The sequence below is a fragment of the Nylanderia fulva genome, unplaced genomic scaffold (genome assembly GCF_048542155.1).
Source record: "Nylanderia fulva isolate GAGA-0341 unplaced genomic scaffold, ASM4854215v1 Scaffold79, whole genome shotgun sequence".
NCBI classification, from domain to species: Eukaryota; Metazoa; Arthropoda; class Insecta; order Hymenoptera; family Formicidae; genus Nylanderia; species Nylanderia fulva.
Window position 1 is genome coordinate 150,749 of NW_028190905.1, and position 15,641 is coordinate 166,389.

The 15,641-nt window shown below is 36.1% G+C and overlaps 1 pseudogene; it reads left to right on the forward strand.

Moving 5' to 3' along the window:
* The first annotated feature begins 565 nt into the window (after positions 1-565).
* LOC146720064 (uncharacterized) lies at positions 566-13,809 on the forward strand (annotated as a pseudogene).
* The last annotated feature ends 1,832 nt before the right edge of the window (positions 13,810-15,641 follow it).

Genomic DNA, 15,641 nt, shown 5'->3' on the forward strand with positions numbered 1-15,641 from the left:
TTTACACATTCAATTTTATACACAACATTGGTTCTTTTTAAGTTGTCTATCCTATCTTTTCCTCTTTTTATCAGTGTGTCTAATTTTTTTGGAACGGTATATAATACATCAATTCCATTTTTATTAATGCAACGCGTAATATTCTCGCTCAAATCTCTAATGTAAGGCAACACCATACAAGTTCGCGCATCAAATTTATTCCGGTTGAATGAGCTAAGATTACCGTCAAATTTAATCGCTCTACGTCTTTTGTTAATATTTTTGTTTATAACCGTTAACGGGTAACAATTATTACGAGGTCGCGTTCCGACCGTGTTATCGATCGGACACACAGAGCGATCTAATAACTTATCCCTGGTTAAGAGGTTATAACAAGCGCGGGGTAGTTGAGTCGAGACAGCTTTGAGGGTCATAAAGTCGAGAGAACAGAAGGAACAGCCGAACGATATCGGATATTCCCCCGATTGGACGGGGGAATAGATTCAACCCGTATCGCAAGGAGAGTGGCAAAACGAGCGCGAAAGGAAGAGGAAGGAGCCGAGAGGCATTAGATCGGATAGAGGATATGATAGAGACAGAGACTGACGAGGAGAGTAACGTAACGAACAAGGTACAAGAAAGAGAAAACAGTTCAATTAAGGAAGCAGGCTTGCAATCAAGAGGGAATCAACCAGACAAGGATTCATATATGGAGCTGTCGGAGGAGGTTATACAATAGATTTGAGCCAATCACAAAGCGCCAGGACAAGGAATGCAGAGGACGGCACACAAACAACAAACCGAAAGGAACAGGAAAAGGTCAACAAACAAGTAACGAATACAGATAAGGTCGTAAAATTAGATAGTTTCGTTGTGATCAATGGTATTCGTAAGAAAAGTTGCGATATTGATAAAGAAACCTACGACAAGATATTTTGTTCAAACAATCAGAGATACGATAGTAAAATTACAAGTGTATGTAAAATTAATTGTAAAATTAACACTGATCCATGCTATGTCAAATAGGGGTAAGAACTGCACAAAAATTTTGCTGTGGTGCAATAAGAATGGGGTATTCCCCAGCAATATAGAAATGATAAAATTCAATTTATCAACAATAAGCTTTAAAAATGCAAAAGACGCTAATGATTGTTTGGACAAACTAAACAAATTAGAAAATAAATGGCTTACCGGTTTTATAGATAAAAAGCTAGTTACGTGTAGAGGTGTAATTGTTGACTGGCCGTTCGAGATACCAGAATTGTGGGAAAATATAGTTGAGAGGGAAGATATACTAAAACTTGAGAAAATGAAAAAAGAATTTGGAATAAAACTGAAAAGAAATATGAGGTAGTTAATACAAATAATTTTATTATAACCATGAAAGGGAATAAAATTAAAGATAGAATTACTATTTTCAATAACTTACACATAAGTCTAAGAATCAGACCTTATGTAGAACCAGTAGTACAATGTTTTAATTGTTTCATATTTGGTCATATTAAAGCACATTGTAAGAGAGAGGTTAGATGCATTATATGTGGAGAAGACGCACAGGGAGAATGTAATAGGTTAGCCACGTGTAGAAATTGCGGAGGAGATCATGGATCCACCTCAAGGAATTGTCCAGTTTTTTTAAGAAATAAGGAAATAAAAGTCATTATGGCATATAATAATATCTCCTTTACGGAGGCTGAAAGACTGATTACGAGTAAGAACTACGAACAAGTAGTTCCGAAATACGATAGGTACACCAATCCAAACGCATGGCCTAAGTTAAAACAAAATATTTTGAAAAATGATCTCAGAAAAAAAAAAGAAAATCCAACGGTTATATATAACCTTCCGAGAGAAGGACAAGGTTATATACATAAACCTAGAGAACGAGAAGCATTCAGAAGAGAAAAAATTGAGGAAGAAAGACAGGCGTACTTAAATTACTATAGAAAATTTTAAACAAAAATTGAGGAGCTTTTACAAAAAAAGTGAATTCTTAGCTCAAATTATGAAGGGTAAATGTAAAAAGTCTGAAGACTTTAACAAAGACTTTGTAAATCTGCTACATAAACACAAAATACCTTTGGACCGATTCTCAATTTATAATGAGGAAGATGATATTCGACAAGAAAAGAATAACAGAGAAATATATTTAAGAAAGAGGAAAATGGAGAAATATCAAGAGGAATGGATCAAAGCCAAGATGGTAAAACAGAATATGAAAAGAAACTATTGGGAAGATAGAAATAAAAGAGAAGATAAAAGCTATCAAGACTAACCAATGGCTACCATACTTTTATGGAACGCAGGAGGTATAAGAAATAAAAAATCAGAATTAAAAAACAATATTATTCCGTACGATATTGTAGTTATTACCGAAACAAAATTGAACAGTAATAATATCTTATATTTTTCAGAATTTAAGACATATAAATCTAATAACATAACTAATAGTGGTGGAGTTGCGATTTTAGTTAAAAATAACATTGATTTTGAGGTTATTGAAGAATGGAACATCTCCTCCCCAAACATAGAAGCTATCGGTATTAGAATTAAAAATACAAGTAATAATTTCAATTTAATAGCGGTCTATAGAAAACCGTACGGTTCAGAAACAGCTACTTCATGGCAGGATATACTAAAATTTAAAGGAGTTGACGAGAACTCAATAATCTTGGGCGACTTTAACGCCCACCATACTATTTGGAATTGTGATAGAATAGATAAAAATGGAGAAAATTTATACTTAGCAATGTTTAACAAAGGTTACATCAGTATAAATAATGATACTAAATCACGTCTAAATTACTACAATCAGTCTGCTTCTAACATTGATTTGGCATTTGCTAACAGAGATTTAGTAGGAAAGTTAGAATATGAACAACTCAAAGATACATGGGGGTCTGATCATTATCTAATAGAGATTAGTGTGGATGTTAATATTTCACAATATAGAAAAAGAACAAATAGAATCACAAACAAAAACACAGATTGGAGCTCTTTTAAGAACAAGGTAGAGAAGAATTTACAAAAAATTCAGGACAGATTGACTGATTGTGATAATTTAAAGGAGAATTATAAAATATTTGTAGATACTATCAAAAAAGCAGCCTTGTTAGCAACAGGTAAAAAAAACGACAAATGGACAGATAATAACTCTAATGTAAATAATAGAATTAATGCGTGTAAGCTCAGACAGCTTGTTAAATGGTGGGATAATGAATGTTCAGAGATAATAGAGAATAGGAAAAAAAACTAAAGGTATGGAAACGGACAGGGAAAGTGGAGGATTTCATTGAATTCAAAAAAGGTCGCGCATTAGCTAGAAAAGTCATCAATAGAAAGAAAAAAGAAGATTTTATTAAATTTTGTAATAGTATTAATAAACATACTAGTATGAAGTACGTTTGGAACTCAATGCGTATATATAAGAATGTACGAAATAAGATTAATTGGAACGTTTGGCGACATAAAGATAGAGAACAAGAAATATGGAATACGATTGAAGAACTTGCTCCCCCATGGGTTGCCGAGGAAAAAACAACAAGACGGCTTACGAATACGATAGATAGAGAAGAGTTGAATAAGATATTTTCTATGGAAGAGCTCTCCCGCGTCCTATGGATGATTAAAAGAAACTCAGCTCCAGGGTTAGACGGAATAGATTACGTAATGTTAAAAAATTTACCTAAAATTGGTAAACAACTACTTCTAAGGTTGTTCAATGGAATTTGGATAAGGGATTGGTTTCCGTCGGATTGGAGAAACTATCAAATTATGTTTATTGATAAAATAGGAAAAGAAAAAGTTAGATCTGCACTTTCTTCATGTGTAGAAAAATTAATGGAAAGATTGATAAACGAAAGACTTATCTGGTGACTAGAAAAAAACAAAAAGTTATCATCAATGCAAAATGGATTTCGTAGGGAGAGATTATGTGTGGAAAATTTAGTAAAGTTGATATCGGATGTTTGTGGAACGAATCTGGCCGACAATTACACCTTAGTGGCTTTCTTGGACGTCTCAGCGGCGTATGATAATGTAGACTTTGATATTTTAATAGAGAAACTAAGAGGGGAAAAATGTCCAACAGGTATTTATAATTTTATTAGTAGATGGTTAGAACCTCGTGATACATCTTTTGTGATTAATAGCCAAAGAGCTGAAATTAGAAAAGTTAACAAAGGCTTGCCACAGGGGGCAGTTCTTAGCCCTATTCTATATGCATTATACACGAATAAATTGACTTCCAGATTGGAAAATTCAGTCCAAATAGTACAATTTGCGGACGATATCGCGGTTTATGTACAAAATTCCAACAGATTTGAAAATAAAATGAACTTGGAGGTAGCAGTTAACAGAATAGCGAAGAATCTAGAAATTCTAAAACTAGACTTAGCACCACATAAAACAAACCTGGTGGAATTTTCTAAAACGGGATTCTGTGATAAAAGGCTTTCTATTAATGTCAAGAAAACAAGAATTTTTAATAATCAGGGAGCTAGATTTCTAGGAATCTGGTTAGACAATAAGTTGGATTTTAATAAACAGGTTAATGATATTAAAGGTAAAGTTAGTAGAGCTAATAATATTATGAAATATCTTAGTAATATAACTAGAGGGGTTAAAGTGAATACTGCCCTAACTCTATATAAAAGTATAGTAAGCTCAGTTATGGATTATGGCTTATTTATATATAGTCCAACTTTAAAATCTGTCCAACTTAAATTAGAAAGGGGCCAATTCCTGGGAATTCGTACAGCTTTAGGATATAGAAATAGTACGCCAAATAATGTGTTGATTGCAGAGTCCAAGGTTATTTTATTAAGAGATAGAGCATTGATGTTAGCCAAAAATTTTTGTAGTAAAACATTTAAATATGGAGAAAATACGCTTAGAGATAGCCTTAATGATCTTGTAAACAAAGAGATGTTTGCAAGATATATAAATCCAAGCTTTAATAAAAGTATTATTGGCGAAGCATGGGAGTATACGTGTCGATTTAGCAACAGACTAGGTGCCCAAGAAAACACTTTTGAAATATGGAACATGGAATACAGCTCTCTAACTAATGCGATAGATATAGATTTTGAAATCGGCAAGATCATTAAAGAAAAAGGAAAAAAAGTGACTGTGATATTAGTCAAATAAAAGGATATAAGACTTTAGATATTAATATAATTAACGAAGTTAAACAGAGATATAAGTTAGATAATAAAACTTTTATTATGTATACTGATGGTTCTAAAGACACTACGGCTCAATCAACAAGTGCTGGTATAGCCATTGAAGAACAAGACGAGGGTTATTATATTAGTTTACCTAAGGAATGTACGATATTTACTGTAGAGGCAATAGCAATTTCTACAGCTCTGAAGATTGCTGAAAGTAGAAGGAATTCCTTTAATAATGTGGTTATGTTTTCAGATTCTAAGTCCGTCCTTCAAGCTATCTCTCAAAACAATATTAATGTATACAAAAACAAGTATATCCTTGAAATAAGAAGGCTACATAGTCGATTTAAAGACCTTTATTCTAAGAACATATTATTTGTATGGATTCCATCCCATTATGGAATCTCGGGAAATGAAATTGCAGATTTCTTAGCAAAAGCAGGTACCCAAGAACCAGCAAATGTTGAATTTGATATTCCTATTAGAGATTTAAGAAATATATATAAGAATGAAGCGTGGATAAAAACACAAGAATTTGTTATTAGAGATTCTAGATTGAAAGGAACTTACTATTTTTCTAACTTTTATAATAGAAACAGTAAAATACCGTGGTTTGAACATTTTAACGAGAAAAGATATTTTGTGACCTTTGTAAATAGATTAAGAGCGAATCATTACAATTTAAATGCATCATTAGCAAGGAAAAACTACATAAATGACACAAGATGTGACTGTGGCTATGACTATGAAGATGTCGATCACGTGATTTGGCGCTGTCATCGATACGACGAAGAGAGAATGAGAATGGGAGACATCTTAAGAAGTAAGAATATCGACGGAGTGGAAAGCGTTACAGACATCCTGAAGAACAAAGATTGGAAGAAAATTGGTGTTATATTCAACTTTATCAAGAAATTGAACAGAGTTATTTAAAAACTTATTGGGCTCGCGGATGCGAGTAAGATACCCAAACAAAAAGAAAAGAAAGGCACCCTCTACCCCAGCCTTGCGTTATATAACCTCAAAAACCGCTCCGGTTAGGTTGACGACGCGTGTCCCGAGTGAGACACAAAAGCCAAAAAAAAAACAATTATTACGAAGAATTCTTCTGACTATATTAATGTTTTCTTCGTGAAACATAGGGTCAGCGAGTACAATAACCCTATCCACTAGGCTTGTGATCACACTGAGTTTATATCTCATCGGATGATTCGATAGAAAATTTATATATCGACCTGAAAACGTAGGTTTACGGAACCAATTAGTCGTTAATCTGCCACCAATACGTATAACATTCGTGTCCAAAAAACTCAGAGTACAATTGTTCTCTAGTTCAGATGTAAATTTAAGTCGAGTGTGAAAACCATTAAAAATCCTAAGCTATCCTTTATTTTTCCTTTCGGAATAATTGAAAAAATATCATCGACGTACCTAAAATAACAAGAGGGTTTGAAATCCAATTGACGCAAACAATATGATTCCAAATCATCCATAACCATGTCGGACAAAATTGGAGACAAAGAAGACCCCATAGGAGAACCGAAAATCTGTTCATAAAATTTACCGTCAAAAACGAAACTAGTTGAGCGCGTAACAGTGTCGATGACGTGTAAAAACTGCGCAAGGTTAAACGAAGTAAATTGTGAGATGTCCTCCCATCGGTTTTCTATTGCTATCTTAATTAATTCCAACGGGATGTTGGTAAAAAGTGAAGTCACGTCCAACGAAATCATAACCTGACTATCGTCAATGTTTTTATCTTTAATAATTTGCACAAAGGACTATCCTTGATATGAAATCGAGGTTTCTTGACTGCATTTTGCAGTATCTCACTCAAAAAGGTTGCAATGTTATAAACAGGACTTCCTACCGTTGAAATTATGATACGGAGAGGGTAACCTGCTTTATGTATCTTTGGTAAACCATAGCCCCGAGGCAAATTACCATTCGTACACCTCAAATGTATGTATGTGGTCTCATCTATGAGTTTATTGTCTAACCAAGATTTTAACAAAGAAGTAATTTTTGCGTGCATTTAGTGGAATCTTATTAAGTAATCTATAAGTGAAAACATCTTTCAATAAATTATTCATTTTCTCCACATAGTCTGTCCGACTCATCAACACCGTAACCTGGCCCTTATCTGCTTTTGTTACAAAAATATTTTTGTTTAATTTCAAAAATTTTGAGCATTCAGAATATCTATTAAAAATGTATTTATCCATGTAACACACATGTTTTTTTCTACTCAAAAACTTGTGTACCAAGCACGCTATCGATAGTTTCACATTATTAAGGTTATCCTTGGGAAACTTTCGATGATTGACTTCTGTTTAGGATTGAGAAAAATTTGCCGCGCTCGATCAAACAAAAATTCACGGATTAGTCGAGAATTTAGGTAAAAGCAATTGCCGCGGGCCTAACACGGCAGCACCTTGCGGCACGCATCGCGGGAAGCGCCGCGGAAGCAAATTTTCGGCCAATTAGCGCGTTCCGCGTGTACCCCTCGCGATCACACGGTCGATAGCGTGATCGATGAGGGTAGCATTCCGTCGGAGACAGTCGTCGTGGAGAGAGAGCCGGCTTTGGTCGCAAGTCAGACTAAAGAATTCGCGTTACGGTGTAATAAGTGCGTGAATGTATTATCGCGACAAATACGAACAGATTTGCGCGGTATTTTGTGACATATCGAGAGTAAAAAGTTAACGGGTAATCGGATCTCGTTCGCGACGCAACATACACGTTCTCGCGACGAATTCGCCATTGTCTCGTGCACGCTACGTGCACGTGATCACACATTACGAGTATTCGGATCCTGCTGGAGGATTCATTGCGATATTCGCGTACAGGTGAATGCATGTCGTGCATTCTCTCTCTCTCTCTCTATCTCTCTTTCTCTCCCGCGCTCTCTCTCACAATTGTCGTAGTACGCCGTCGCGACGAATTCGCCGTTGTATTGTGCACGCTGCGTACACGTGATCGACTCCTGCGAATATTCGAATCCTTCTGGAGGATTCTGTGTGATAGTCATTTGCCGATGAATGCATGTCGTGCATTCTCTCTCTTTCCTTTTCTCTCTCTCAGGAGTGTCGTCACAGTGTTTTCGATTTCCAAAATCTGTCACGCGGTGTGCACGTGCAAGCGGCTAGCGACGCAAAGATTTGGCCAGGATCGCTTGCACTATTGTCGTCGAGCGATTGTAATCCTGCGTTAATCTTGTGAGTTAATTTTTGTTGTGAGAAGTGATCGTGAACAAGATAATTTAAGACAATTGTTGAGTCGCGTTAAGTCATATGTGCGCGTTTTCAATAAATTATAACTGTCGTCTACAAGAGGACAAATTTGTTATTGTACGATTCGCGATCGTGACTTTCAAATAGGACATTGTTTTTTTTTCTTGCGACAAAAGACATTGGTGTCGATATCGAACAAACAGTTTTCTCTTTTGTGATCGCGAGCTTTGAAACGAATAACTGTTTTGAACGACGCTTGATACACATCAGGCGTTCGATAAGTGATCAATTGTCAAATGTAAATTTGCTGCGCGTACAGCAAACGCTTTCGATTCTCATATCGAGTTTTTTGTTTTTTCTTTGGTTTGTTTGTGTCAAGTCCAGGTGACTTTCTGACGTGTGATATAATAAATTGATCTGTTTTTGTTCATCAAACTCAAGACTCCTTTTCAATTCGGCTTCCTGCGTAAATCATCAATCTCAGCGCACACATGGGTGCGCGATCACCCTATTAAGATACAGTCCACTCAACAATTATCCTATTGTCCATCCATCACATCTCTCATGAGATTCCTATGATTTCTTTCCAATAAAAAAAAAAACGGGTGAAGGATCTGAGAGGCGGCGCGCGAGACGCGGCCCTAAAAAGGCCGAGCATGCTCGTTCGTCGCAGCTTCGTGTCGGACCACGGTTCAAGCCGCGCGTTCGCAACAACTTCAAAATTTTTTATATTTTCCAATGCGGAGATTTTCCTATCATTTTTATCATTTCTACATATGGGCATACCAAACTTATCACCTAAACTTAAAAAATTTATCAATAAATCAAAAACGTGACAATTACTGATATTCACAATCCATTTACTATAATCTATTTTTCTCAATGGATTCCGAACCCCATAATACTTTTGACTGATATATTCAAATTTGTTTTTTAGACGCAACTTCTCACTCTTATTATGTTTATGGAGGATATGCCTATTATGATTAAAAAAGCCGACGACAAACTCAGACGGTAAATTTTTAAACAGTCGTTTCTCGATATAATTCAAATTGACACGCAAGACACGTAATTTACAATTAATATCATTTATCTCTAAGTTTAATAAAGTAACTTTGCTACGATGCTGAAGATGTAGCCATTTACGTGTAACACTTCTGCTATAAAAAACAGTTGATTTACTTGCTGTATTGTTGTTAATATGCGGAGGTAAAATATCCATATGTCTACACCGGAGTAAAAATATAAGTTGTTGGTATGATTTACAAATGTTCTTCTTGGTTTTGATCCACGATTTAAGCATCACCGACATTTGCATACTGAATTTCTCCGCCACATACTTGAAATAGCCTCTTTGTATAACCACCATAGTAAGGTCTTGGTGTAATAAAACAAATAATAATCTTTAAGGTTTGCTAGTAATAATTAATAAAAATCTTTCCTCAATGGTAAAAGTCAACCAAACTGGCAATTATTTATTATAAATAATTAGTTAAAATACTTATGTTACATCCGCTTGACGACAAATGCCGATCGCGCGAAAAAGGCAAACGCTACGAGACACGCGCGAAACCGAAATTGCCTAAAGTACAAGCGAAGCAAAAGAACTTTGAATTTCCTTTGTTTGCACCTAGGTTCTTGACCGAGAGGGCCCGTTGCTACTCCTTCCGATCAAGAAACCTCTCAAAAAGCGACATTATATAAATCAAGTGTTCAATTTAAATAAAAGTTCTTTAATAAAAGTGACGCGATTTGATACATAAAAACCCGATTCGCTTCCTGACGTTCAGGATCCTCATCCCTAATTTGGCGCGACCCTTTGTGCCCGTCCCGAGGCACACAACAAATTTGATGTACAAGTTAATGATATATTCAATTAAAAGATCAAGAACAGTTTATTTAGAACTTACAAATAGCAACAATAATGATAAAAGTGAAGAAGTTACACTTTAATATTTATGCTAGTTTGCCTAAATGGATCAATTTTGCACACATTTTAAACTAATTATTTGAAATGTATCACCAAACACTATCAAACGATTATCAAATGTATGATAATGATTATTACTAGATTTTCAGTAATGGGGAAAAGGGGGGGGGCAAAGTTACGCAGCTAAACGTTACCTGCTCGAGCGCCTCCTCTGGCCATTCGACGAACCAGTCGATAGTGCAACAATTCACTAAACTTGGATATATTCGTAGGCGAATTCTTAAGGCATCGCCAATTGGACTTAAACAGAGTACCATATGTAACTTTTCACGGCAACGGCTAACAAAATATGCCAACACAGCCAGTATAGAGATATCTATGTTTTTATCACTCTGAGCGGCCAATCGTGTCATTTCAATAATCTCCTGTTTTTCTTCAATCGTAAAAAGATTTGGAACTTCACCATCGTTGAGCAAGCTATTAATGTCGTCAAGAAAAGCCTCATCTCGAATTTGCTCTTCAGCGAGGAGAAATACGAGATCTTTACCAATGCCGCCAGAATTCCTATAATTGATAATTGTAATAAAGACAATTAAGAAAAAGATTAATATAGAGAAAAAAGTTTTGTTTATATTTAACAAATCATTCTAGTAAGATGCATTTTTGTTAAATAAAGCAGAATTTTTGGTAATCATAATAGGATTTGATATTTTATAACTAAACCGTTTGGTAGACTTTACTATAGAACTTACAAATAGCAATAATAATGATAAAAATGAAGAAGCTACATATACTTTAGTATTTATGCTAGTTTGCCTAAATGGATCAATTTTACTAGGATCTGATTGAGTATTTTGCTGTTAGATCTACAGAACTTCTAGTTACAATAATTGTAGCATTCTACATCAATGATGCGTACGTGTGCGCACATGTACATGGCATAGTGTGTGGCATCTTTTGTGCATGCTCTCCGTTGCTTAGATCTGTTTGTGGCATCACTTGTAGACCTGCGCAAGCGCGAACCGGTGAAATTACTTGACGCGTATTATGCGAGTTGGACGCACATACTTTGTTTTGTGTCATGCGTGCTTATCATGTTAAAAATAATTTTGTGTTGTGCGTGCTTGTGCTTATCCTGTTAAGAATAATTTTGTGTTGTTAGTGCTTATATCTTATTAAGAATAAATGACGGACGAAAAAGCTTTATTTCCTTTATAAATAAAATTTTGACAAATATATAGAAGTTTTAAAGGTTAGTGATACAATTAAAAATTCTACTTATATTATTTTTTTGTAATTTTTGCATATTATTTGTAACAATGCACCTCCATCGTTCCCGACTGCATGTCGGAAGGCTGCGCCCGGCGAACACCAGCCGAGCAGTGCAGCGGGCGCATACGCGCCATCCTAATCTTTTCATAACTGTCGCCGAAGCAATCTGTAATTATACGGCACATATACAGTATGTATATATACAGCCGAACGCGCCCGACAACCGACGGAGACAACCGAATGCCGCCGGCAGCAAAGTCCCGTTAGGATTTCGAGCTGCCGAATAATCCGCCGCAGATCTAGGTGGTATAAATAGCGCCAAAAATTCTAGCCGAAACAATCCGTCTCCTGATTCCGTCAAATCCTGATCTACGGAACACGAGGAAATACGAGGTCGAACATACTCGTTTTCTGCTGCGAGCCTTGCAGCATTTCCAAGCGGGTACAAGCATCCGAGACTTTCCTGAAATTAGCCGGCAAGCGAGAGCGAACATTCTCGGAGCCGACTAGTTCTCTCTCTTTCCTAAACCTCGTTACACCGACTTCTCAAGGAAAGCTAAAGTCTCTCGCGTTGCTGAATTGCAACAAGTCGGTGCATCCTACTACCTGTAGGACGACGGTGGCACGTCACCTGCAGTAAATTAATCAAGCGTCGAAATTCTTTTGCGCGCGCTCTCTTTACACGCCACCTACTCGCTCTTGCCGCGAGACCGACGTTTCCGCGTGGGAATCACCGTTCCTCGCGAACGTGCCCCTTGCACGTAGTCGTTACACTCCAACGACTTCTTATACTCGCGATTTCGCCGTTACTCCCGAAAGTGGCCCCGCGGCCATCATTTTCGGTTTCCCTACCCATGCCGGAATATCGATTCGCTCTAGCCATATCAATGGCCCGCGACACCTGTCAAATAAAGATATATCGAGTCCGATCCACCAAATAAATTTGCGTATACACCAAAAACGCACCCGATTTACGTAATCCGTATTTTTTTGTATTACGCGTTATATTACTCGCGCTTTGATTATATTATCCGATATTATATTCTTTTGTATTATATTGTATATCACTCGCGTTCTGATTATATTGATTTATATTATATTTTTTTGTATTATGTTTTATATTACTCGTTGTCTGTTTATACTTTTTTTGTATTGTCTTCATATTACTGGTATGCTTTAAAATAAATTTAATTTATTTTTCTATATCAAAAACCGCGGAGTTCTGTCAACCCTTTCTCGAGCCCTGATCCCGACTAAGCAGTCCGACGCTCGCGAAAAGCGGCTGTTACATATTATTATTTGCGATATTATATGCGAAATTTTTTTTAAGACGGAAAGTAAACTATGAAGCACTCATTTGCTTAGAAGCAAAGGATTTAATATCACTTTTCTTCAAAAGTTAGTTTTGTTTATAATATATGTATCATTTTTTTGTGCGCAATTCTCTGTTTTAATATTTTTTTTATAATATAAATAAATTTTGCATATGTATATATATTATTGTAAACTGAATAATGTATAAAATATATATGTATACGTTATTAGTGATTATTACCTACTGTATTTTTTGTTACCGACGGCGCGGCGGCGTGAGCAGCGGCATGGCGCACGGGATTATATTTTTTTTGGTTAGATATACTACGACTGCTCTCTCGATTGTACGCACAAGTTAAGTCAAAGGGCGAATCATCAAAAATTCATTAAAGTATTATTTTACACAAGACGAGTGTTAACAAGTTCATTCTCAAACATAATTTGGCGCCCAACGAAGTGGCCCACGAGGCATAGAGACAGCACGAGATCACGACGGTGGTAACCTAACCGCAATTCACAGCATCGAGACGTTGAATACCTGAGCGTGGCATTGAGACAACGAGGCAGCAGACACAAAACAGGTTAGTGAATTGCATTTTTCCTTAATAATAAATTCTATTCCTTATCCACAGAAATGTCCGATTTAACAAAAGCGAAAAAACAGAGAAGTCGAGTTAAGGCACAAGTTACACGCATACAAAATTTCTTTAACAATGATGACGAGAAAATACAGGCGGAAGTACAAGTCCGGCTGAAAAAACTGGAAGACAGCTGGTATGTATATGAAAACATACAAACTGAAATCGACGAGCACGAGCCTGAAGATGCAACTGCAGTTGCAAGCTTCATCGCGGAACAAGCAAAAGAAAGACAAGACTTTGAAACTAGATATTTTGCTCTGACTGCATAAGCTCAGGAATTCATAGAAATGAAGAAAGCAGAACAGATTCTCAAAGCAAGACCTGAAAACGACCAGATCAACGCTAGACAAATCGTAATACAAGAAAGACAAAATAAGCCAAAACTTCCAGACATAAAACTTCCAGAATTTGGTGGCAAATTCACAAAAAGGCTTTTTTTCAAAAACAGCTTTGAGACATTTATTCACAATGATACAGAATTAATAAAAATGCAAAAACATCAATATTTGAAAGGAGTTCTGAAGGAAGAAACACTAAGGTTATCGAAGGTTTCACAATCAGCAATGAGCAATACGAAAACGCATGGAATCTTTTAAAAAAGACGTTTGATAACGAAATGATGATACTCGAAACACATCTAGATGAATTGTTAAATTTTCCATTGATTTCCAGAGAAGATAAGGCAGATTTGATCAGGCAGTTGGCTTGGCACATTCAAACACACATATTCTCGTTAAGAACGTTATCACAACCAGTAGACTCCTGGGATACGATTATAATACATATGGCAAAAAAAAAACTGGATTTTTCTGAGCAAAAAAAATGGCAGAATTGTCGAAAGGGACGAACACCGCAGAATATGCCAAAATTAGAAGAATTTCTTACTTTCCTTACTCAACGTTGTTATACATTAAGGATGTTAAAGCAAAAACGCAAAAACAACCTATACAAAGATGCAAAAAGAAACACGAAAGAAATGCAGAGAAAAGAGTTTCTCTTGCAACAACTACAGCTGCATGCAAGATTTGTAATGAAGATCATCATACGTATCGCTGCGAGCAACTACAAAAGCTTGCTCCCAAAAAAAGAAGAGAAACAGTTATAGAGAAAAGACTTTGCGTCAATTGTCTAAACTCTGGGCATCTGGCTTGAGAGTGTCGAAGTTCTACTTGCAAGAAATGTGGAAAACGACACAATACGATTTTACACAAAGAGAATCGTCAAGGAAAAGCAAAGAGTGGATCGACGACGGAGGCTACTACTAACACTACTAATTCAAACACATTAGCAGACGTTTTTTTATATGTCAAGACCAGAATCGCAAGTAATTCTATCAACAACGGAAATTTATGTCCACGATTCAAAAGGGGAGCTTATACCATGTATAGTTTTGCTTGATCAAGGCTCACAAATAAATATAATCACATTGGCATTAGCACAAAGATTAAAGTTATCTTCCAGCGATGAAGTTAAGTCAATAAGCAGCCTAAATCAAAATAAGTCTGAATCTAAGAAGACTATGTTAGTAACAATTCAAGCTAAAAACGGTGATTTTACAGTAGAAATAGAATGCGTCCTTCTACTTTCTATAACCGAAGAGCTACTACAGAAGAAAATTAACATTAATCATGTTGTAATTTCAAAGGATATAAACCATAATCTTGCAGATCCCGCATTTTATAAACCGAATAAAATCAATATCCTCATTGGAGCAGGACTTTACTGGAGAATACTGATCGGAAGTCCAAGGAACAGTATAGTAGGACAACCTACTCTACAAAATACCCGGCTCGGCTGGATAATAGGAGGAGAGTTAAGAAAGGATAGCTCGAATTCTACCTCGACGTGTCTAACCGTTACTAATGAACAAGTAAGCAAACAATTAGAGAAATTCTGGATACAGGAGGCCATTCCAGAAACACAATGTCTAACACGAGAAGAAAAGGCTTGTGAAGAGCACTTTATCAAAACAGCATGCAGAGACGAAGATGGTAGATTTGTTGTTCGTCTACCCATGAGATCGGATACTTTACTAGGAAACTCAAAACAGGAAGCGATAAGGACTCGAATCACTGGAACGAAGATTTAAGCGAAGTCCCAA